Below are 26,383 nucleotides of genomic sequence, written 5' to 3'. Positions count from 1 at the left end.
CCAAAGATACACAAAGATCTCCCCTTTCCTCCAGGCAGACCCATAGTCTCGGGGATAGGTGGGCCAACAGAAAGAATAGCCGAGTATGTAGACCTCTTTCTGGGACCCCTAGTGAAGAATTTGCCTTCTTTCATACAAGATTCCAAACACATACTTAGCCTCCTAGCAGACATTGATTGGCAACAGGGCACCACACTGGTCACAATGGATGTGGTGTCGTTGTACACCAGCATTAATCCGACTTTGGGGATGGAGGCAATCAGTAAGATTTTGTCCAACAGACCAGCTTCTCTATGGGCTCACACAAATATGTTGAATTCCATGATGGATCTTATCCTTAATAACAATTTCTTCATGTTCGACCGTAAACGGTATCAACAGAAAAGAGGGGTGGCCATGGGTTCCAAATTCTCCCCCTCTTTTGCGAACCTATTCATGGGAGCACTGGAAGCAGACCTTATCTGGGGACAGAAGGGATCACAATATATCGACTCCATTATCTTCTGGGGTCGATATATTGATGATTGCATTTTACTTTGGACGAACACTTACAAAATTTCTTTGAATACCTGAATAGCAACATAGCAAGACGAGTATTGAGTTTCTAGACGTAGAATTCTATGTAAAAGGGAATTGCTTACACAGCAGACTCTTTAGAAAACCCACCTCTTGTAATGCTATTCTCCATGCTTCCAGCCCACATCCACAACACCAAATATTCTCCATGCCGTATGGGGAATTTCTCAGAGCGAGGCGTAATTGCAGCGGAGAGGGTGAATTTAAGAGTTGCATCAAGAACATGGGTGACAGATTCTCTAGGAGAGGGTATTCTGAGGACACCATTGGAAAGGCTAGAAAAAGAGTTAAAAAGACCAAGAGACCAGACACTCTCAAGAAACGCACTGACAGCAAGTCCTCCAACAACATTGTACGGCTAATTACTGACTTCAGTGCCTTACACAGCACAGTGAGAAGGAGTTTAACTAAACACTGGAATCTTTTAAAAGCGGACTCTACAATTAGAGAATGGATTCCAGCAACACCAGCAATCACATACAGAAAAGGCCAAACATTAAGAAACAGACTGAGTCCCACTGTCCCCCGCAGTACCACCATCACCAATTGGATGACAACACAGCACCGGCATTTACAAGTGTGGTTTTTGCTCAATATGCCGGTGGGGCAAACATGGGACAAAGACTTTCACAGGATTTGACAATGAAACTTACAACATCAGACAGAACATCACCTGCATAACCAAATTTGTGGTATACATCATAGAATGCCAATGTGGCAAGTACTACGTAGGGAGTACGATCAGGGCTCTGAAGGACAGGATGGCAGAGCATATGAGGGCGATACAGAAAAGAGACCCCAAATATCCAGTGGCCCTTCATGTAGCAGAATGCTAACCCTTGGAGGATGACGTTAAAGTTTGCTTCTTTGGTATTGACATTATCCCATTGAATATCAGAGGTGGAAACCAGGAACTAACACTCAGACGGAAAGAAGCCATGTAGATAATGTGCTTGCAGTGCATTGAACACTGGCTCAATTATGACCCAGAGCTTCAGTTTTTTCTGGGGGACTGAGGGACCTTGTTATATCTTCACTCAAGGGTCACCCTGGGTATTCTGTGCTCATAGTTCATCACTGTAACACACTAATCAGGCAACAAACACTGACTGTTAGTAACAACTGCATTTGCAGAAACACACCACTCAAGGATAAATGTATCCAAGAGTAAAGTCATGTGTTTAGTAGGAAGGAAAAAACAAAAATATGGGAGTTTTTTCTGGAACATAGGGGGTCTTGGATTGGACGTTGTTGAATCCTATACTTTTCTAGGGAAAATAATTTCTAGCACACTGAGTGATAAGGACTATATAGCCAACAATGTTCGGAAGGCAATGTCTCACGAGAGGGGTTTAAATACCCTCTATAGATCCACCGGCCAGAGGCATTTTTCCTACCTATTGGAGGTCTTCAGAGCTAAAGTCCCGTCCTCCTTACTATATGGCATAGAATTACTCGAAGTGGGGAAATGGGGCTTACTGAACACCACAGAGGGGAAGATTTTACGGAAATTGTGTATGGTTAACACTGCATGTAATATAGCGGCTTTTAGGTTGGAATTCGGTATAAGTAGTGCCTGGGTCCAGGGCCTTGCTGGGGTAGTACGGTGGGTCTCCAGCTTGGCGAATGGTGAACCTGGTACCCTAAAATATTTGATTCAAAAAGAACTTCTTGGACCCTTAAAAGAGTACACCACAATTGTAAAGAATTTTAGACTAGCAGTTAAATTACTGGAATTAGACGAATTGACACTCTTCTCGTTATCTGCTTATCAGTTAAAACTGACTCTAAAATTAGCCTCATGGAATCTAAGTTTTGATCTAGTCAAAGAGGCTCTCACGGTAAAAAGAGGTCCGCTACCAATTATTAACCATTATCAAATTAGAATTCCTCAACCTTACATTTCCTGGAATCTTCCCCATGGGGTACCTCGTTTCCTGTTTCTCCTGAGGCAGGACCTACTCCCTTTAAATGTTTTATTGTCAAAATGGTATGGTTCTTCAGTAATGTGTAATTTTTGTAACAAATTTAAACAGGACGTTAATCATGTGTTATTTGTTTGTCCGGCTCTAAAAAAACATCGCCTTAAATGGTTAAAACCTACCTGTCTAAGACTCAGTATTGCTTCCGCTTCTGCTCTATTGGAAGCTATTTGTAATCCACCAAATGAGATGGTGTTGTACAATTTTTAACTTCTTTAAAAGTTTTATGAAAATATACTAGTTTTGTTCTTTGTATATTGTAATGCTATTGTTTGATGATTTTATGTGGACCTCCAAAACATAAATAAATAAACTTGAACTTGAAACTGAAACTAGTAACAACTGGTGTATGACCAACATGTGTGATAATGTCACAAAAAAAATACATGTCTTAATGAGTCACCTTCATGTGCATTAATACTAGATCTTTAATACTGTAGACAATGACAGTCATGTGTTAAAGTAAGGTGACCCAATGTAATAACTGTATGTACATGGTTTTGTGTAGTAATTGGACTGCATTTCGATAAATATGTCATATGTAACAAGTCACGAAGTCACAGGCATGAGGGTGCTCTTCGTGTCAACTATGACATTTTCTCTACGACATATTCACTTTGAGAAGGGGACAGGGAGTGTATCTCACTAATCATAAACTACCTTATGACGATCTTTTTAACCGATCTACTGGTAGCTTGCGTTAGACAGACAAAATCTGGATGTCTATTGTACCTTTTCAGTAGATTCATCACTAAATGTCTACTTTATGTGGCCTCCAGTTGGAGGCAAAACAAGTCTCAGAGTTTCTCGTCGGGTTCTGGCACTTGAAAGATTACGAACTCTGTGTGCAGCCAGTGATGCACTACGCCCACACTAAAACCATTTTGAAGCGTTTGAAAGGACGAAGCGGGGCAATTCCGGTTCACAATACGCGCAAAATTTTATAAAATATGTTGTTTTTTTTGATACACACAATTTGGTTTTAAAATAACTAACCAGAGGTATTCTCTGAAATATATCTTGAATCTACAGCCAACAGGGCACACGGGATTCGATAGGAGGCTGTACTATCACAACATCGTAAATGTAGGTGTTGCGTTCTAGTCTTCCTGTATTCCCACTGTCAATCATTTGACACTGATACTTAAGCCGAGTGTGCTTCCGGTCACATGTCCGTAGTTTTGAACACGGCGAGCCGGGAACCTTAGGAGGAGGGATTCATAATACTAAGTAAGTGCTTCTCTCTCCGAATCTGACAAGGTGTTGTCTTTTAGCTTCCAATAACAAACACGAGCTGATATTATCGCCGGCCTCATTTTCGGCTTTGCCCCCACAGATACTGCCGGATATTCACAGCGCACACGCGTGTTATGGCTATTACAGAAATCCCCTCCCGGCTGCGGCTGCAAGCGCTCAATAAACAAGGTAACCAGCAATGCCACTATTGTTAACAGTAAAAACGGAACTCGAGGGAGAAAGGACATTGACTTTCTCCCTCCTGACTAGTTCTTTTATAGGTTTTATACTAGCTCCTAATGACTGATTGTGCTTAAATGGACACTCATTTTTTTATTACTGTTTCCCCAGCGTTGCAACCTTCTCTCAGAGACCTTACGACATACTCTGACTCTTGCTCGTGAAATATACCAGTTTTGAAGACACACATCTTGCTAAATATTTTGGAACTGACTTCACGGTATGTTATTTTAAAGCGACAAAACCACCTTAATAAAGCTAATGCATATATAGACATAGATTAGAGGAGATAGACATAAAGAGGTATCTTTGGTGACACACATATGTCGTCTCCTTCACTTTTACACAGGATCTTGAAAGCCCCTGCCACTGTATACTTCGACTCAGAAAAGGGGGTGGTGATGGACAGAGTATCTGAATTAAGCAGAACACTCCTACCCAGTCAACAGATCAGGGCTTGATCCATCACCGTTTTTTAGCTCACTGCACCAACCCAGCTCAGAACCTGGCTACATGCAAATTAGTCTGTCCCTGGCCCAGTGCATCATGGGAACAGGGCAGACCAAACTACCAAGCCAATTCTTTTACTGGAAAGGAAACAAGCTTCCAGGGACCGGTTTCAACAGCATCTTGAACTTCAACACGTACCCGGCTGGGACGTGTAGGACCATTAACTTTACGGTGAGCTGCTCCAATTTGTTCCATTCCAAAGTGCGAATGTGAATAAACAGAGGCTTCTTTTTGTACTCAAAAGACACCCTAATGTGTAACTTAATGGTTACATCTTGAGGACAACGTTAATTAATTGATTCTGTAGGTAATACATGGCAGTCATGTCTTTATGAGAACTACTTTGTGCTGAATATTCGATGAAAGACCTTTGCGCTAGTAGTTCCAATAAAGTTGATAAAGAGGGTTTTTGCAAAGCAGTCTACAACCCTTGTACCAGCATGGCCTTCACGTGAGCTCCCAACCTGTGAGTGATAAGTCTGTAGTGCTGGTTGCCAGTGGTGTAGGAATCATAAAAGGCCTGCCCTGCAACAAGTTGTTCATGTTTCAACACTGCAAAGTGATCGATCCTGGGCTAAATCAACACTAGATCCTGTAAAATGCCCTCTACTTGAGACCACTGGGAAGCAAGACACTCACTGGCACTAATGGGTGCATATGCATTCTGTCCTTTTTCTTTCTCTTTTGTACTTACTGCTATGTTATTTTTGTTACCTAGACTCCCATTCCGGTGACGGGAAATGATACAAGCTATGGGAATCTATGAAAGTTCCAATACTGGGGCAAATATCTACATTATACAATACAAATTTGAAACAAACCACAAAATACATAAACACAATAGTGTACACCTGTAACATCTGACATGCAAATAAAATTCATGAAATATATACAAGAATGAAAGCCGTCGCCGAATGGATGAAGAACAGCCGTCTGAAACTGAACTCAGACAAGACAGAGGTCCTCATCTTTGGCTCCCCCCCCTCAGCCTGGGACGACTCCTGGTATCCGACTGCCCTGGGAACCGCACAGACAACCACCGACCACGCACACAACCTGGGATTCATCCTCGACTCATTATTATTACTGTGCTTCCAAAATTGGTTGCATCCCTATTGGGCACACCTTATGGTTAAAGATGAAAGGACTCCACTGAGTTTTTATCATGCTTTATTGCTTTCATAGATAGTCTTTATTCGGAAAATGTCATCATTTTCTTAGATCTATTCATTCTTTCAATATCAATTTTGTGGTCTTGTACATTGCATTAACTCCAGCTCCTATGCATTTCGGGCTAATGAGCCCTTCTTCGGGGAGCATATCTAAAGAACGAAAAACATAGCATCTACTTTCAAATCTTCTAAATGTTTTTAACAATTTTCAAGCAAAACCTATACTTTTTGTGATGTAACCATCAATGTGTCATTGTGAGTCTATCTCATACCTTGTGTGCTTGTGGTCTCCTATAGGCTAGCCACATCGTGAGAAAAACATTGTGACGAAAAAACGTGCTCACATCATGCCGAAAAAAAAGAAAAAATGTAAGGGGTAATTAACACTTGCATTATGTCTGTACGATGACCTTTCAAATCGTTTATACACTAAAAAAGCAAAAATGCGGGAAAACCATGCCAATGCAATTGTGTAAAGAAGCATGTCTGAAATATCGTGGCACAGTGTTTAAAACCGCCCATCAGTATGGACAATAGAGTCCGTTCATAAACTTAGGGTTTCATACTGCTAGCACGCGTCGTTCGTCTCTGTGGAACGGTGGTTTGTTTTCATGCCGGTCGGCATTCGTGTATTTATGTATTTCATTGGATGCTCGTAATCATGTGATTGTTATAAAGAAGATCAAAAACGGACTGGGAAGTTATAAGCATAGCGAGGGCCATCTTAAACTTGGTATGATTAATTTTAAATAAAGTTCCTACAATACAGTCGCATTTGCGAAATCCAAAAAAGAATTCACAATAGTGGGCTTATTAAACCGATCGACAGGCTATTAAAAAAAAATTCAAAAGGAGACTTCAAAAAATTCTATGTATGTTGTACACATAACAAGCGACTATTTTGGGATGGGAACAAGGGGCGACTATTTTTCGAGTAATAACTATGTGTGAAACGTAAATAAAGTGTAAGCAATTAAACAAAGTGGTTACTGTCACGATTTCTAGTATGGGTGTAGTATATTCCACTTACTATAGCTCATATACAAAACATCTGTTGCCAAATAGACACTCCAACATTTTACAAATTATAGATAACACGCTAATTCCATACGGTCATTTAATCCATGGGGTCTCAGAGTTAATTTTATGTATCCCGAAGTTTTCACGATGTAGCAGGTATTTGTTGTTGTCTCTGCCTTCTGTTATAGTAATTACTTCTAGGACCAGAAACTTTAGTTGTGAAATATTGTGGTTGTGTTCACAAAAGTGCATTGCCACTACTGATTTTTTGTTGCGTATTCTGATATTTGACTTATGTTCATTAATGCAAGTTTTTTTTTTCTTTCAGTCTTGCCTATGTATACCATTCCACACGGGCATTTGAGCAAATAAATTACGTTCGATGTGTCACATGTTGCTGATACCTTAAGCTTTATGTTGTAACCCTTCATTGGGTGTGTTATGTTGCAACCTTTTATAATATTGTTACGATTATTGCAGTTGGTGCAAACTCTGGTGCCTTTGGCTACTGTCGTTTGTGGGATGTCAGTCCTTAGTAATTCTCCCAAATTATTGCTTCTAGAATAAGCAAAAATGGGTGGTTGTATAAACAAAGATTTGAAATCCGGTTCCGTGCTTAGGATTGGCCAATGTTTCATAATTGTTTTGAAGTCTATGCTCGATGTTGAAAATTTTGAGACCATTACCATCCTGTTGCTCTTTTCTTTTTGTGTAGTTTTTAATAGGTTAGATCTAGGTATTGAGTGCACATGTTGTTTTGCATGCTCTATGATGTTATGTGGATAGCCTTTGACGAGAAATCTTTGTCCCATTTCCTCAATTCTATTAACGGCTTTGTTGGTGCCTGATGTTATTCTTTTAGCTCTTGTAATTTGTGAGAATGGTAAATGTTGTTTCAGAGACATCTGATGGAAGCTGGTGAAACGTAAGGTATTGTTCCTGTCAGTTCGCTTTCTGTATATATCAGTTTCCAATCCAGTTTTTGTGAGTGTGATTTCCACGTATAGAAACGTTATTTTCTATTTCTGTATCTCCCACATGAATTGTATTCTTGCATCGATATTGTTCAAAGTTGTTAATGCTTCTAGTAGCATTTCTTGTGAACTCTTCCATAATATAAACACATCGTCAATGTATCTGACTAGTAGTTTAGTGTTATTTTGCCATACAGGACTTGAAAAAATGTGCGTCTCCTCGTATTGTTTCATAAAGATGTTGGCATATACCAGTGCTGCACAATTCCCCATAGAGGTTCCTGTTAATTGGAGGTACCATTCATCTTTGTACTAGAAATAGCTGTGGTATAAGGTGAAGTATACCAATTCCATCAAAAAAAATTGCATTGGTTGTTCTATGTTGATGTTCATTATTGCAAGTTCCATGGCTTCTAAGCTTTTGGCATGGGGGGTTGAAGTGTAGAGCAATTTCACATCAGCTGTACACATTAGTAAACTCTTGTTGTCATTAATCTCAATGGTCTGTAATTTTAGAAGCAAATCTGTCATGTCTTTGATGTAACTTTTCATTGATTTTACCATGGGTTGAAGATATTTGTCCAAGAATTGCCCCACGGGTTCGTGGAGGCTTCCTCGTGTGGAAACTATGGGCCTAAGAGGAGGGTCCTCTAGGCACTTGTGTATCTTCGGAAACATGTACAACGATGGGCTTTTCGGGTTCAATTTCATCAGAAAATTCATTGTTTTTTCTTTAATTACGCCTTCGTTGAGTGTTTTGTCCAAGATGCCTTTTAACGTTTTGGCGAACTTTGCTGTTGGATTTTCATCCAATTTCATGTAAGTATCCTGATCTGCAATGTGTTCCAGAACTTTTCTTTCATATATTTCTGTATTCATAATAACTAATGCTCCGCCCTGATCGGCCTTGATGCATTTGATTCTTTTGTTGTTAGCAATTCTTTTTAGAGTGCCAAAATCCAATCCATCTCCCTCGATGGCACATTCGCTGGCCAGGAGTGGAAGATGTTTGGGCCCAAAACAAGGCAGATCCTTTGTGTCTCGGATCCGGAGACTCCCCTTCTGCATGATATTGAGTTAGTGAGGTCTTCTTCAAAGAATCGTTTCGGCTCGGTAGTTGTAAGGCTTCGAAAAGGAGATGACAACCAGAGCTATAGCTTTAGCAAAACCCGTCTGTGAGAAGTTGGCCCGATATGCAACGTTCGCTATTCTAGCGACCGCTATGTATCGTTCCAACGACCCTTATGGTGTTTGGTTGTAAGTCAACCTATAGACCAGCTATCCTAGTAGCGTGGATACGAGCAGTCTAAGGCTAAAGACTCGAGAGGGCGTGTTAAGCCAGCTGTTTACCACACATGTACCCCTTGAACACCCAGTGAAAGGACACCACACAAGTGTTATGAAAATAAACAGTATATTTATTAAGAATCACAACAGCCCTGTACTCTTTATGAGGACAGGGTACTAAGCACAAACCAAATCTCTTTAGCAAATACTTCAAGTGCACAATTAGGAACAAGTGTCCGAGGACACGGAAAGATTAAGGTCTCGGGCGGACCCGATAAGGCAAGTCGGAAGCGAGGGACTCGGGACCCTAGAGTAAGGAGGCTATGCAGGCACCGAAATGCCGAGTTACCTAGCCACGAGGGCTGCGGCTGCACAAGTCTTACAGGCGTCGGGGTCTTCGCTGACGAGCCAGGAGCCGGAAGAAAAGGAGTTGCTGGCCGGCGACCAGTGCTGAATAGTTCGTAGAGATCCAAGCCTGGATCGGAGATTGAAGAAACCTGAAAGCAGAGGGGACCAAGTTCGTACTACTAGCCAGTAGTCAGAGGGTACCAGGAAGGCACCGGTTGGCCGTCACCTCGACCAGGTGAGTGGGCGACGCTAGGCTCTGCAGTCTCACGGACCAGGAGGCGTTGTCGGCGACCACGGCGGAGGTGCGAGCTGTCCCACGAAGGATGATGCTGTCGGCGTCGCTGGGCCCAGGATGGGGCAACAAGCCTTGGCAGTTCTCAGGGCCACGTGGTGGGCCTAAGAGGGCGTCTTGAGTGGACCCGGAGGGTCCGGGGTGCTTCTCGCAAAGATGGAAGCAAGGGCCAGTCTGGAGCAACCAGACCAGCAGTGATGATTCTCGGATGTCGTCACAGAAGGACACAAGCCAGCGGCTAGTGACCAGACAACGTGCTGAGCAGCGAGCAGAAGGGCCCCACGCAGATCGTGGAGATGCTGGGAGACTGCACTTCGTTGCTGGAGCGGCTCAGGGTCGGGGCTTCTCGGACCCCAGAGCACTCACCAGAGAGTTACCTCGATGGTCGTGCTGGTTTTAAGAGCGTGCAGGTTCTGATGATGGCCGGTCCCTCGAGGTCTCGTCGCACCCACAGATCACAGCTGAGCTGATGATGTGGGTAGAGGTCAGAGGTGCCAGGGAAGCCGGTTCTCGTCGAGCTGGGCCGTCGGATTCCTTGAGGAAGGACTTACAGCAAACCGCAGAGTTCTTAGTTGGTGCCCGCTGATGTAGGGTGACTACTCCTTAGTCACAAGGGAGAAATCTTGAGAAGAGTCTTGAATGTCCTTTCGTAGAAAGTAGTTCTTGAATCAAAGATGATCTAATTTGGAAGGGTCCCCGCTCCGGTCTTTATTCTAAAGAAAGGGGTGGGTACTTGACTAGGTCCTGCCCTAAGGGTGGGACCAGGAAGGGGGCAGTTACACCCCTCTCCCCTGCCGGACTTTCCCCAGGCCAGGGCTGTCGCCCCTGGAACTGGTTCTAACCGGCAGATGCGTAGTGAGCACCGGGGTGCCACTCCGCAGTCACCTTCACGCAAAAGCCCTACCTACCCAGAATACACAAACCCTGTCTGGGACGGTGCGAACACCGCCCTCGACGGGAAACCCTTTGTCCAAGCGCTCCTCGCTGGAAGGACTACCAGCAGCAGGAGGTCAGACTCGTGTCTGTGGTGGCAGCATCCATTTTGTGGAGCTGAGGCTTCAGTTAACTTTAACCGGGGTTCACGGTTACGTGCATGTCGTGTCCCTCTAGAGGGGTGGGATGCTAACCTCATCGCCAGAATTGGTGAGAGGGCAGCACCCCGATTCGTATGACACCTTACTCGACATGCCTGGATAACGCGACACCGGAGTTACCGTTATGGTACGCGTTATCATGGAACAGCCATTGGGTCTTGATTTCGCAAACTGCAACCGGGCTCGGCTCGGGCCTGAACCTAGCTCACACGAGCCCACGCACTCTGCCTTCAGGATCGTTAAGGCCTGCCATAGGAGTGACTGATAGGAACTCGGGTGTCCATTGTATGGTTAGATATAGAGCTACTATACCTAAAGCGAAGGGTGGTTACACGTCTTCGCCCCAGCTGTCGTGCAGCCAGTTGTGTCAAATTTAGGAGGCCAGCCAGGGGTGGCATAATACATGCTTCAGCCCCTGGCGGCCCTGGGTACACCTATGCCCTGAGTCACAGGGTCTGATAAGGTGGCCCAGTACCAATTGGTAATGTACCTAGGGTACATGGAATCCATTTTAAAGAGAGAGCAGTAGGCCTGGGGTCCTGATTGGCAGGATCCCAGGTCGACTATGTCCAAAACCAGCTAAAACACAGGGCAAAAAGTTGGGGGCAACCATAGTCAGGATGTACCTTCCTACACAACCCCCCCCCCCAAACGAAAGGAGATAAGGCTATCCTTGCCCAGGTAAGCCTCTATTCCCTAAGTGGTCATATAAGGAAGGACCAGCTCTGGCTTGGTTTCCCCCTGTGTCATGGTCCACTAGGCAACCCCTCACCCTAAGGGTATCTGAGGGTCTCCACCATAGGGAATCTCTGTCTCTGGTGTGTCTTGGGAAAGAAGAAGGCTGATGCTGGGATGGAGTACTGAAGTGAGGCTCCTCTACCTTTGGGCTCAACTTCCTCCAATCACCATTCATCATATGTGCCTTTCTTTCTTTAGCTGAGATGCACTGAGCTCTCAGGGTCAGCCTCTGGCTACCTAAAGCTGGAGGCTGAGTCCCTCTGTTTGGCTTACTGGGGGGACAGGTCAGGTCTGGGGTGTTTAGGCCCCATGTTTGGCTGTGCCCAACAGTGTCCAGCTGTGGGAGTTCCCTAACTACTTTTAAGGGGGATCCCTCAGGAGTCTGTTCCATTTTCACTTGGCTAGGTTTACCAGCTTCAGTGATCCTAATCTGCTGATTAAGGGGTTCTTTTGGACAGGGGGCCCTTTTGGGTCCACCACTGGCCTCCCTGTCCTCTTCAGCCCTGGGCTGACTGAGGCAGGGTAGAGAGGTGCAGGTTACCTGCTCCAGACTGGGTCCCACCTGGGAAGGGTCCACTGCCATCAGGGGCTCTGCCAGGCTAGGCCTGACTACCTCTGGGGCAGTTCCTTCAACAGGGGTAGAGTCAGTTCCCTGAGGAGGCTGGCTCTCACCTAGTGTCTGGGAGGGGGAAGACTCTTCTTCCTCCTCAATGCTCTCGGTTTGAGTGGAGTGATCCATTGTTTCAGGCTTCACAACCTCACCATCTGTTTGAGTAGAGGCTGAGACCATTTCAACCTTGCCAACCTTTTCAGGAGGGCACTCAGTCTGTGTTTGGGCTGTGACTGTCACAGCCCTCCTATCCTGTCCTGGAAAGTCTGTCTGAGCCTGGGCAGTGGCTACCACTGCCCGTCCAACCTTTTCAGGGAGGAATGGTGCTTGGACTGGGGCTGTAGCTATTACTGCCCCACTAACCTGTCTGGATAGGCCTATCATTCTGGAATGAGTTTCTTGCTCCACCTCAGCCCATGCTGAGAGTTCCAGGTCATTCCCCAGTAAGCAATCTACGGGTAGGTTATCTGTCACTGCCACTCTCATGGGCCCTGTGACATTACCCCAGCTGAGCTTGACTACTGCCATGGGATGCCTTCTCTTCATTCCATGAATGTCCGTCACCTGATAAGTAAAACCAGGGGTCAGTTGAGCAGAGGGGACCAGATGGTCACTCACCATGGTGAGGCTGGCCCCTGTGTCTCTGAATGCCTCAACTTTCTGACCATTCACTAAAACTTCTTGTCTATACTTTCCCAAAATGTGGGGTCCAGTAGTGAAGTTGGCAAACCCCATGCCGGTCTCACAGACAAGAGTGTGGTCAGGGAACCTGGCTAAGCCATAGTCCTCCTGATTGCCCAACGTAATGCCCACCACATTCTTGGGGGCACTCCCACCACCTGGGGGATTACCACTAGTGGTAACAGGAGGTTTAGGAGTATTACTTGGGGGTATGTTTTCCTTATTTCTATTTTTAGGGCACTTGGCATCACTTTTGTAATGGCCCACCTGTTTACAGGTATGGCAATAAGGTTTCTTCTGTTCTGAAGGAGTGTTCTGGGACCCACCACCCTTGTTGGAGTTTTGGGGCCCTTGGGAAGTCTTCTCTGTGGATTTATCCCCACCCTTCTCTTGAGGCTTGGTCGATTCCTTTTTCTGGTCACCACCCTGGTTTTTAGGCCTAACCCTGGTTCTGACCCACTTGTCTGCCCTCTTACCCAATTCCTGTGGAGAGGTCAGATCAGAGTCTACCAGGTGCTGGTGTAATAACTGGTTCTGACAATTATTTAAGATTTGCTCCCTTATAATTAGATTATACAATCCTTTAAAATCAGTAACCTTACTACCCAGTAGCCAGCCTTCAAAAGCCTTAGTGGCACAATCGACAAAATCAGACCAATCTTGAGACTGCGTTTTCTGGGTATCCCTGAACAGCACCCTGTACTGCTCAGTGGTTAGGCCGAACCCTTCAACGAGTGTATTTTTCAAGATTTGGTAATTGTTAGCATCCTCCACCGTTGTGGTGAGGAGCTTGTCTCTTCCTTTTCCTTCAAAGGAGAGCCACAAGATAGCTGCCCACTGACTCTGGGGAACACCCTGCACAGTGCAGGCCCTCTCCAAAGCAGTAATCCATTTGTGGATGTCGTCCCCTTGTTTAAAGGGGGGCACTATCTTACCAAGGTGTTTCGTATCGAAACTCTTTTCCCTATTACTAGGTACATTGCTGCCACCAGTGGGGACTGCCCCACTTAACTGTTGCTCTCTAGCAAAGGCAAGCCTTTCTTTGGCCAGGGCAAGTTCTTCCCTTTCAATCCTTAGATTGGCTGCCCTTTCCTTAGCTTCGTACACTCTCCTCTGAGGGGACGTCATCCCTCTCTGAGAAGAGTTGTGAGAGCCATTGGTTTGAAGGGATCTGCCAGAGTCTCTTGACAGAGATCGGGCTCGTCCATTCCCAATGTTAAAGCTGACCTGATAGTGGCCCCAGGGGTCCCCCAGTACCGCTATCATGTTTGCTTAAGTTGGACCTGCTTAGTCTGACGACTTCTACCTGTCCCTTATCTGCCTCATCCCCAGAGAGATCCTCATCCTCATCCTCCTCCACATCCTCGTTCTCAGTTGCGAGGTGAATGAGGTCAGGATCGTCTCGGGTTCCCTCGAGGGGAGGCATGTCTCCTTCTGGATTAGAAGAGCTACGAAGTTTCTCAGCTCTCCTGGCATCATAAGTCTCCAAGAGACCAATCAGAAAGGACGTTGTGGGGTTAGACCCCTGCTGAATCTTCCTGGAGTGACACAGTCGTCTTAACTCCTTGAAGCTCAGCACAGTATATCCTGAAGGGATGACCTGTGGAGGGTCAACTGACACAAGGGGAGACCCAGAGTTTCCTCCTTTGTCCGACATACTGGTTCTAGTGTGGTGTAAGTGATGCACCTACCTACACTACGTGTTTACCTACTGTACCCTTGCTAAGAGTTGTAGCCAAGGTGTGCTAAGTCTTGAGGAGCTACAACAGCTGGTTCAGTAGAACTCAGAGTATTCTAAGCTTTTAGTTATATGTACTAACAGTACTTTGTGCGATCTTTCAACAAGATATTCTTAGGATACGTGTGGTAAAACAACAGCAAGCTCAAATCCCAACCGCTGCTCACCAATGTGAGAAGTTGGCCCGATATGCAACGTTCGCTATTCTAGCGACCGCTATGTATCGTTCCAACGACCCTTATGGTGTTTGGTTGTAAGTCAACCTATAGACCAGCTATCCTAGTAGCGTGGATACGAGCAGTCTAAGGCTAAAGACTCGAGAGGGCGTGTTAAGCCAGCTGTTTACCACACATGTACCCCTTGAACACCCAGTGAAAGGACACCACACAAGTGTTATGAAAATAAACAGTATATTTATTAAGAATCACAACAGCCCTGTACTCTTTATGAGGACAGGGTACTAAGCACAAACCAAATCTCTTTAGCAAATACTTCAAGTGCACAATTAGGAACAAGTGTCCGAGGACACGGAAAGATTAAGGTCTCGGGCGGACCCGATAAGGCAAGTCGGAAGCGAGGGACTCGGGACCCTAGAGTAAGGAGGCTATGCAGGCACCGAAATGCCGAGTTACCTAGCCACGAGGGCTGCGGCTGCACAAGTCTTACAGGCGTCGGGGTCTTCGCTGACGAGCCAGGAGCCGGAAGAAAAGGAGTTGCTGGCCGGCGACCAGTGCTGAATAGTTCGTAGAGATCCAAGCCTGGATCGGAGATTGAAGAAACCTGAAAGCAGAGGGGACCAAGTTCGTACTACTAGCCAGTAGTCAGAGGGTACCAGGAAGGCACCGGTTGGCCGTCACCTCGACCAGGTGAGTGGGCGACGCTAGGCTCTGCAGTCTCACGGACCAGGAGGCGTTGTCGGCGACCACGGCGGAGGTGCGAGCTGTCCCACGAAGGATGATGCTGTCGGCGTCGCTGGGCCCAGGATGGGGCAACAAGCCTTGGCAGTTCTCAGGGCCACGTGGTGGGCCTAAGAGGGCGTCTTGAGTGGACCCGGAGGGTCCGGGGTGCTTCTCGCAAAGATGGAAGCAAGGGCCAGTCTGGAGCAACCAGACCAGCAGTGATGATTCTCGGATGTCGTCACAGAAGGACACAAGCCAGCGGCTAGTGACCAGACAACGTGCTGAGCAGCGAGCAGAAGGGCCCCACGCAGATCGTGGAGATGCTGGGAGACTGCACTTCGGTGCTGGAGCGGCTCAGGGTCGGGGCTTCTCGGACCCCAGAGCACTCACCAGAGAGTTACCTCGATGGTCGTGCTGGTTTTAAGAGCGTGCAGGTTCTGATGATGGCCGGTCCCTCGAGGTCTCGTCGCACCCACAGATCACAGCTGAGCTGATGATGTGGGTAGAGGTCAGAGGTGCCAGGGAAGCCGGTTCTCGTCGAGCTGGGCCGTCGGATTCCTTGAGGAAGGACTTACAGCAAACCGCAGAGTTCTTAGTTGGTGCCCGCTGATGCAGGGTGACTACTCCTTAGTCACAAGGGAGAAATCTTGAGAAGAGTCTTGAATGTCCTTTCGTAGAAAGTAGTTCTTGAATCAAAGATGATCTAATTTGGAAGGGTCCCCGCTCCGGTCTTTATTCTAAAGAAAGGGGTGGGTACTTGACTAGGTCCTGCCCTAAGGGTGGGACCAGGAAGGGGGCAGTTACACCCCTCTCCCCTGCCGGACTTTCCCCAGGCCAGGGCTGTCGCCCCTGGAACTGGTTCTAACCGGCAGATGCGTAGTGAGCACCGGGGTGCCACTCCGCAGTCACCTTCACGCAAAAGCCCTACCTACCCAGAATACACAAACCCTGTCTGGGACGGTGCGAACACCGCCCTCGACGGGAAACCCTTTGTCCAAGCGCTCCTCGCTGGAAGGACTCCCAGCAGCAGGAGGTCAGACTCGTGTCTGTGGTGGCAGCATCCATTTTGTGGAGCTGAGGCTTCAGTTAACTTTAACCGGGGTTCACGGTTACGTGCATGTCGTGTCCCTCTAGAGGGGTAGGATGCTAACCTCATCGCCAGAATTGGTGAGAGGGCAGCACCCCGATTCGTATGACACCTTACTCGACATGCCTGGATAACGCGACACCGGAGTTACCGTTATGGTACGCGTTATCATGGAACAGCCATTGGGTCTTGATTCCGCAAACTGCAACCGGGCTCGGCTCGGGCCTGAACCTAGCTCACACGAGCCCACGCACTCTGCCTTCAGGATCGTTAAGGCCTGCCATAGGAGTGACTGATAGGAACTCGGGTGTCCATTGTATGGTTAGATATAGAGCTACTATACCTAAAGCGAAGGGTGGTTACACGTCTTCGCCCCAGCTGTCGTGCAGCCAGTTGTGTCAAATTTAGGAGGCCAGCCAGGGGTGGCATAATACATGCTTCAGCCCCTGGCGGCCCTGGGTACACCTATGCCCTGAGTCACAGGGTCTGATAAGGTGGCCCAGTACCAATTGGTAATGTACCTAGGGTACATGGAATCCATTTTAAAGAGAGAGCAGTAGGCCTGGGGTCCTGATTGGCAGGATCCCAGGTCGACTATGTCCAAAACCAGCTAAAACACAGGGCAAAAAGTTGGGGGCAACCATAGTCAGGATGTACCTTCCTACACCGTCCAAGCCAGATGGCAGAGAAAAACAACCTAACAATGGGGCGGAAGACCATGCACAATACCATGGAGAGGCAGAGCCACAATACCTTGAGAGTCAAAACAATTCTTCGAAGGAAAACAAGTTGCAAATGTCTGAGCCAAACACTAGATGACAGGCATATGCACAGCATGTGTATCTACAAACATATGCTCCGAAAACAGTTTTTTGACCGACTATATAATGCACATCAAATATTGAACTTACCAGTCACATAGCCGAAATATGGCAACTGCTTGATTACATTACATCTTACGTGTTTTAAGTTTATGTTCAGAAATTATAAATGTTGATCAATTTCACTCAATGGAGTAGGTATGAAAAGACAACTGTCATTGTATCCTCAGAACTCTCCCATTTTTCTCTGCTGACTGAAGACCAATGCCACACTCTGAGAAGAGTAACCCAACAGGTTCAGGAGCAGATGCTGTTTCAGAAAGGTGACAATTGCTGATCAAAACTATAAACAAGATATTAACACTACTCTGAATATAGGAATTGTGGCAGAATTTTTTTTTTTTACAGTACAAAATGTCCTAACAAGCTTTTTTTTTTAAAGTTTTCTTTGCAAAATAGGTAGATCTATGTATACTTCAACTCCGGTCATTCCCAACCTAGGGTGTAGTCTTGAGAAGCTCTGCTGACATCCACTACCGTTGTATCTTTTATTTATTTTATTTATAGGTTTGTACCGCGCTAGGAATCGACTCCCAGAGGAGTATCTCTGCGCCTGTGACCTAGAGAGCGTTTTCTGCGAGTCCAGAGGAAATGTTTTATGCTTAAAACCAAAAGGTCTTAAGTTGTTTCCTGAAACTCAGGTGTTCTGTACATTTCCGAAGTGCCAGAGGTAATCCATTCCACAAGGTCGGGCCGGCTACGGATAGAGCCCTGCCACCCTGCCTTACTTTTTTTACAGCTGGCACTGTTAGAAGCAGCTGGTTACTGGATCTGAGAGATCGCACCGGAATGTACGGTACAAATTTGTATGCCCAATGTGTTGGCCCTAGTTCATTTAAGCTCTTGTGGATAAGGCAACAGATTTTAAATATCACCCTTTTCCGAATGGGGAGCCAGTGTAATTTGGCCAGGAGTGGTTTAGATGGCGTTCTTGGAGGGGCATTTAAAACCAGCCTTGCTGCTGTGTTCTGCACAACCTGGAGTTTAGCTTTGACTCCCTCGTTGGCTGACAGCAGGAGCCCATTACAATAGTCTAAACGACTAAGGATCAGGGCCTGCACTAAAGTTTTTCTGGTGGCATCCGGTAGTAAGGGAAAAACTCTACGTAGAAAGCCGATCACATAAAAACAAGTGCCCACCACTGAGTTGGCATGTTGCTTCAAGGAGAGATCTCGATCCAGGCGCACCCCCAAGTTTTTCACAACCAGTTTGGGTTCAGGTAATGGCCCTAGATCCTGCGGCCACCAATCTGGGGTCCATAAGATCTTCGCTTCTCCAAGCAGCAGGACCTCAGTCTTCCCCACGTTGCATTGAAGGCAGTTTGATGATATCCATTTGGCTACTGCCTTCATGCCATTGGAGAAAGAGACCTTCATTTCGTTCGTAAGATGCTTGAAAGTATATAGTAGCTGGGTATCATCCGCGTAAGATGCGGGGATGAAACCAAACTTTTATACTGCCCCTTTAGCAGCACTGATTTCTGCACATGGGTTATTAATCAGTCCTGATGTATGCGGATTATACGGAAATTATTTTTTTAATAGAGAGGGATTTGAAAATGAAAGCAGGCAATATATGTACCTGCCTCCAAAGGGTTGAAGCATGGATGATTAGGAATCAACTCAATTGAGCCCTTGATATAAGATTTTTCTTTTTTGACAAAGTTGTTCAGAGAAAAGTCCTTCTTAGAGTTAAATACGCCAAACAACTTAGTATGACTGAGCCATTAAATGAGATGGTAACAAGTTGCATGTATCAGTTATGCATCTTTAAACAACTGTTTCTATGCAACAAAGAAGTCACTTTTTTTATTGTTATATATCAAGAGTGGATTACTGCAACAGCATTTACCTTGGTCTTTCTGCAAATACGCGAAAGAAATTATAACTTGCGCAAAAATCAGCTGGACCTATTTATGACTTGAACATTTTTTAGTCCATTTCATTCATTTGTATTAGCTAAGCTGCACTGACTGCCAGTTAAGCAGGGGATTATTTTAAATCACTTATCCATAAAGCATTCTAAAACCGAGAGCAGAACCAGTTGTCAAGAACATTTTTAATGTACAAACCAAAGTGCCATCTGAGTTATGAAAAAGCCAGTTTGGCTTTAATTCCAAAATTCTGTTGTACCCCTCTAAGTGGAAAAGCATTTTCTGTTGCCCCATCCAAGTTATGGAATAGCTTACCATACACACTCTTTCCAGTAGTTTATTGGATTGCTTTTTGTATGTAGATAATCTTCCTAGAGGTTTAAAACCTCCTAGATATCTTATGGTAATTACTGTGCTATGCAAATACAAACTAAAAAAACACATAATAACTACGTTGATAGAGGCTGTCAACAGATGTTGATGACTAAGCAGCAGAGGCACGGAAAAAAGCAGTTCATTTTCGCTCTTGCAGAATTTAGTTATTGGCGGTTCTGGTATTCTGCTAGATATGTTGGTGTTTTTATTCATCAATAAAAACGCCAACAATGCAAATCTGCCCTTTTCTTTCTGTAAAAAAGAGATTGAAGCCAAATCTGAATTCTATGTCAGGACTGGAGGCGAGGATTAGGCTTTTCTTTCTCCACTTTATTTATCCAGCAGAGATTAAAAGTTCATAAGCATAACAAAACTAAATTTCCCCGGGGGCATGGCTTCGCGGCGAACCAACATGGCCGCTTGCTCGGGCTTCTCCGGAGCCCCCTTTCCTATCCATCAATCCGCTGCATAGATCCGACTTTCCGGTGTACATCTGAAAAACGGAGGAGTAGAGGTGCCCAGCGCTGCAACCCTGACCAAAACGGACGTCGTGAGCCGGAGTTATTCTGATCGGTGCTTGGGGTCTACAGCGTGTCTAAAGCCGGGGCCGCGCAAAGTAGCACCTGCCGTTGCAGACGCCGAGAGTGACGGTGTGCCCTCCTCCCCCATCTCCGGTGCGGCTTCATATCATGAACACTAGGCTCACCAACGCCTCACAATACCCAGAGTACGGCAGGGCTGCAACCCAGCACCCTGACTTAAAGCCTGAAACCTGAGAGCTGGTTAGGTGCTGCTACTGCTCGAACAGCCAGGTCTTGATTCGTCTCCTGAAGGTGAGATGGTCCTGGGTCAGCCGCAGGTGGATGGGGAGGGAGTTCCATGTCTTGGCTGCCAGGTAGGAGAAGGATCTTCCTCCGGCGGTGGCTCTTCGGATGCGTGCTACGGCGGCGAGGGCGAGGCTCGTAGAACGTAGCTGGCGGGTGGGCGTGTAGAAGGTCAGGCGGTCTTTGAGGTACTTGGGGCCTAGGTCGTGGAGAGACTTGTGTGCGTGGGTGAGGAGCCTGAACGTGATCCTCTTGCTGACGGGGAGCCAGTGCAGGTCCCTCAGGTGGCCGGAGATGTGGCTGCGTTGAGGGATGTCCAGGATGAGTCTGGCGGAGGCGTTCTGGATACGTTGGAGTCTTTTCTGTAGCTTGGCTGTGGTTCCGGCGTAGAGGGTGTTTCCGTAGTCCAGTCGGCTGGTGACGAGTGCCTGGGTGACCGTCTTCCTGGTTTCGGTCGGGATCTATCGGAAGATCTTGCGGAGCATGCATGGGGTGTTGAAGCATGATGAGGAGACGGCGTTGACTTGTCTGGTCATTGAGAGGGAGGAGTTCAGGATGAAGGCCAGGTTGCGTGCGTGGTCTGTTGGCTTGGGAGTGGTGCCTAGGGCGGGGGGCCACCAGGAGTCGTCCCTGGCGGAGGGCGATGGTCCCAGGATGAGGACTTCCGTCTTGTCTGAGTTCAGTTTCAGGCGGCTGTTCTTCATCCACTCGGCGACGTCTTTCATCCCTACGTGTAGGCTAGTTCTGGCGGTGGCGGGGTCTCTGGTGAGGGAGAGGATCAGTTGGGTGTCGTCGGCGTAGGAGATGATGTTGAGGTTGTGTTGGCGCGCGATGGCTGCAAGAGGTCTCATGTAGACGTTGAAGAGGGTGGGGCTGAGTGATGATCCTTGCGGTACGCTGCAGATTACTTCGGTGGCCTCGGATTGAAACAGGGGGAGGCGGACTCTGTGTTCTTCGGGCGAGGAACGAGATGATTCACTCCAGTGTCTTCTCTTGGATACCGATGTTGCTGAGGCTTTGAACTAGGGTGCGGTGGCAGACAGTGTTGAATGCTGCAGAGAGGTCCAGGAGGATGAGGGACGCTGTTTCCCCGTTGTCGAGCAGGGTTCTGATGTCGTCGGTGGCTGCGATGAGGGCAGTCTCGGTGCTGTGGTTGGCTCGGAAACCGGACTGCGAGGGGTCGAGGGATCCGTTCGTCTCGAGGAAGGCGGCAAGCTGTCTGTTGACGGTCTTCTCGATGACTTTGGCAGGAAAAGGGAGGAGCGAGATGGGGCGGAAGTTCTTGAGGTCGGTGGGGTCTGCTGTTGGTTTCTTCAGTAGGGCGCTGAGCCCGGCATGCTTCCAGCTCTCTGGGAAGGTGGCGGTGTTGAAGGAGGTGTTGGTGATGTTCCTGAGTTGGGGTGCGATGGTGGAGTCGACCTTGTTGAAGGCGTGGTGGGGGCAGGGGTCGGTTGGAGATCCGGAGTGGATGGTGTTCATCGTGCGGGCTGTGTCTTCGGTGGTCACCGTTGTCAAGGTGCGGAGGGTGGCGGTGGGGGGCGATGGTTCGACTGTTAGGTGCATGGATGGTGCGCCGAAGCTGTTGTGGATGTCGGCGATCTTGCTGTGGAAGAACGAGGCGAGAGAGTCGCAGAGATCTTATGATGGAGTGATGTCGTTGTTGCCGGTGCTGGGGTTGGAGAACTCCTTGACGATGCTGAAGAGTTCCTTGCTGTCGTGGGCGTTGTTGTCCAGTCGTTCCTTCAGTGATTTCTTCTTGGTGGTGCGGATAAGCTGGTGGTGCTTGCGGGTGGCTTGTTTGAGGGCGGTCATGTTATCTGTGGTCTGGTCGAGGAGCCAGGCTTTCTCGAGGGTGCGGCAGTTCTTTTTGGAGTCCTTGAGTTAGTCGGTGAACCAGGAGGCTTTCTTGCTTCTTGGTCTGCTGGGTGGGTTCTTCAGTGGCGCGAGGTCGTCGGCGCAGGCGGTCAGCCACTGTGTGAAGTTGCGGGCTGCTTCTTTGGGGTCCGTTGTGCTGGCGGGTGGGTTCTGGCTGAGGGAGGTGGTGAGCTGCTCGGCGGTGATCTTGCTCCAGCTCCTGTGAGGAACCGGTTGCGGGTGGTGGTGGGTCGTGGTTCTTCTGAAGCTGAAGTGGACGCAGCTGTGGTCGGTCCAGTGAAGTCCTGTGGAGTGGCTGAAGGTGATGTGCTTGCTGGATGAGAAGACAGGATCAAGCGTGTGGCCGGCGTAGTGGGTGGGGGTGTTGACCAGTTGCTTGAGTCCAAGGTTGGCGAGGTTGTCCAGCAGGGCGGCGGTGTTGCGGTCCTTGCTGTTCTCCAGGTGGAAGTTGAGGTCCCCTAGGAGGATGTAGTCAGCGGAGGGGAGGGCGTGCGGGCTGATGAAGTCCGTGATGTCTTCGCTGAATTGTGTGCGTGGTCCCGGGGGTCTGTAGACGAGGGTGCCTCTGACGGTCGTCTTTGGGTCGGTGTGTATCTGGAAGTGGAGGTGCTCGGCGGCGGAGAAGGTGTCATTGGAATTGGTCGTGGATGGTGTTCTTGTGTACGATGGCGATGCCTCCTCCAGTCTGGTTGACGCAGTCCCTCCGGGTGATCTTGTATCCGTCTGGGATGGCGATGTCGGGTGCGGAGGAGGCGTTCATCCAGGTTTCTGTGAGGAAGGCGACGTCTGGTGAAGTTGTGTCGAGCAGGTTCCAAAGTTCGATGGCGTGTCTGTGGATGGAGCGAGTGTTGAGCAGGATGCACTTGAGGTGGCTGTTGTTGGTACTCGGCTTGACGGATGCGGTGCAGGTCCGGAGGCAGGTGAACTTGCAGGCTTGACAGGTGAACGGTCCGTGGGTGCGTCTCGGGGTGGCTCGGTAGCAGGCTCTGTTTCGGTCGGGTTTGAGTGCGATGAGGGTGGCGGCGTCGTAGGTCTGTCGTGTGCGCTGGCATCGTTGGGGGCCAGGGGTCCTGGCGCTGGGCGCGGTCGAGGCGTGGACGGGTGTAGACGGGCTTGCCTTTGGCACGCCTTCGGCGCTCATTCGGCGCCCCGCTGTGCTTGTCCGCTGCGCGTCCACCGTGCGTCCTCCATATGAGGGGCTGAGGGAGGGAGGAGCAGCTGGGAGGCGGGAGCGGGGTGGCGAATGGGAACCTCGGGGGCGGGCCGCAGGGTGCAGCGGCGGGAAGCGAGAGGGCGAGGCGGGAAGCGGGAGGGCACAGAGGCAAGGGGGAGCAAGGGGCAGATTAACAATTAACAATTAAGTTACCAAGGGGAATGACGAATCACAGGCACAAACACGAATACACAATGGGAAAAAAGCAAAGGAGTTATAAGATGCAAAAAGGGTAATGACGAAATTACACAAGCACAAGGCACAAGCACAAGGATACAATGGGGAGAGAAAATGAAAATAAATTACAGAATGCAAGAGGGTAATGACGAAACTACAGGCACAAGCACAAGGATACAATGGGGAGAAAAAATGAAGAGTTAAAAGGGTAAAAGGGTAATGACGAAATTACAGGCACAAGATCTGATGGAGAGATGAAGGAAGTACAGCACCACAGGTCACGGGTGCAAGCCGGTCAGGGTGCAGCAGTGCAGCACGGGGAGGACCAGGCGGTGGCTAGGGGGGCGACCTACCTGGTGACAGGGTCAAGGGTCGCCAGCCTTGTGGAAGACTGACGTCAAAGAGTGCAAATGCTACTTACCAGTATGCATCTGTTCTTGGCATGTAGGGCTGCTGACATTCATATCTGTGCATAGTCCGCCACCTAGTGTTGGGTCCGGATGATTGCACATTGTTGTCCTGGAAGAGTCTTCGAAGTATCACGAGATAGGTGGCTCCTCCCCTGGACTACAGTGTGCATGGGCATCGCCTCCATCCCCAGATTGTTTTTAGCCATTGGCGGAGATGGAGTGAAGAATGTGAGTGATGACCATGCTATGAGCATTATGTGTATTAATGAATAAATACTGCAGCTGCTACAGGCGCCGGGGAGGAGGGTGGGCGATATGAATGTCAGCAGCCCTACATGCCAAGAACAGATGCATACTGGTAAGTAGCATTTGCAGTTCGAGGCATGTGGGCTGCTGAATTCATATCTGTGCATAGAATACATAGCAGTCCCTCCATTATCTGCGGCCGCCCGTGCCAGCTGCAGCAGTCTGAAAAAGCGTTTTTAGAACAGCCTGACCAACAGCTGCCTGCTGTTTGGAATGCACGTCTACACAGTAGTGCTTAGTGAAAGTGTGTGTGGTAGACCATGTGGCTGCCCTACAGATATCTTCTAAGGGAATGTTACCTAGAAAAGCCATAGAGGCCCCCAACTTCCTGGTGGAGTGGGCCCTTGGTGGGATAGTGAGAGTGCGCTTAGCTTTAGCGTAACAGATCTGGATGCACTTAACTATCCACCTAGCAATCCCCGCTTTGGAGATAGCGTTTCCCTTGTGGTGCGTGGCAAAAGCAACAAAAAGCTGTTTGGTTTTGCGGAATTCTTTTGTCCTGTCTACATAGTACATCAAGGCTCTTTTCACATCAAGGGTATGGAGCATGCGCTCCGCCAGCGTCTCTGGGTTTTGGAAAAACACCGGCAATTCAATTGTTTGGTTTATGTGGAATTGTGAAACCACTTTGGGTAAGAATTTAGGGTTAGTGCGGAGCACCACCCTGTTAGCATGTACTTGGAAGAAAGGTTCTTGGATGGTGAGCGCCTGCAATTCGCTAACCCTCCGTAGCGATGTAATAGCTACTAAGAACGCAACCTTCCAAGTTAGAAACTGGAGCTCACAGGAGTGCAGTGGCTCAAAGGGAGGACCCATCAGCCTTGTAAGAACCACATTGAGGTTCCATTCCGGAGCTGGTGGGGTCCTTGGTGGAATGACCCTTTTGAGTCCTTCCAGAAAGGCCTTGATAGCAGGGACCTTAAAGAGTGACAAGTGCTGCCTATTCTGAAGGTATGCTGCCATAGCAGACAGGTGAATGCGGATGGAAGAGTACGCTAGATTACATCTGTACAGGTGAAAAAGGTAACAGATGATGTTTTGAATGGAAGCGTCTAGCGGGTCAATGTTGTGGTTAGCACAGTAGATGACAAACCTCTTCCATTTAGCCGCATAACAAGCTCTAGTAGTGGGCTTCCTTGCCTCCCGAATGATGTCCATGCAGTCAGAAGGAAGATTAAGGTAGCCAAACTCTAGGACTTCAGGAGCCAGATCGCCAGGTTGAGCTGTTGCGGATCTGGGTGCTGAATGTCGCCATGGCTCTGCGTCAGAAGGCTGGGAGTGAGATGAAGCCTTTGATGCGGTACCACGGAGAGTTCCAGAAACGTGGTGTACCATGGTTGGCGAGCCCACGTCGGAGCAACCAGGATGAGAGTCATCGAGTGCTGCCTGAGCTTGCGTGCCACCAGCGGTATCAGAGGTGCTGGGGGAAAAGCGTACGCAAATCTGCCTGACCAGTTCATCCAAATCGCATTGCCCTGTGATTGGGGGTGTGGGAACCTGGCGGCGAAGCTTAGGCATTTTGCGTTCTCCTTTGTGGCGAACAGGTCTATCTCTGGATGACCCCACCTTTGGAAGTACGGTTGGAGTACTGATGGATGTATCTCCCACTCGTGCATCTGATGGCTGTGCCTGCTGAGCAGATCTGCCATTTGATTGTCCTTGCCCGGGAGATGCTCCGCCATGAGGAAGATGTTCCTCTGAATGGCCCACTTACACATGCTCTGAGCCAGATGAGACAGCTGCGGAGAGTGTGTGCCTCCCTGCTTCTGAATGTAGTACATGGCCGTCATGTTGTCCGTCCGGATCAACACGACCTTGTTGCACAGATGTACTTTGAACGCCTTTAAGGCCATGAAGATTGCCATCAGTTCCAACACATTGATGTGCATCTTCCTTTGCTGTAGTGTCCATAGTCCCTGCACAGTGTAATGGAGTACATGCGCTCCCCATCCCTGGAGAGAGGCG

General features: G+C 48.0%; 1 protein-coding gene across 2 annotated transcripts in view; it reads right to left on the bottom strand.

Annotated features, from left to right (window-relative positions):
* Nucleotides 1-26,383, bottom strand: part of LOC147701481 (carnitine O-palmitoyltransferase 1, liver isoform-like) — a 459,588-nt gene that overhangs the window by 252,485 nt on the left and 180,720 nt on the right. The gene's annotated exons all lie outside the window — the stretch shown is intronic.

This window comes from Lissotriton vulgaris, chromosome 7, assembly GCF_964263255.1.
Source record: "Lissotriton vulgaris chromosome 7, aLisVul1.2, whole genome shotgun sequence".
Lineage (NCBI taxonomy): Eukaryota > Metazoa > Chordata > Amphibia > Caudata > Salamandridae > Lissotriton > Lissotriton vulgaris.
Note: the sequence above shows the minus strand (reverse complement) of the source record. Positions and strands in the feature narration are given on the sequence as shown.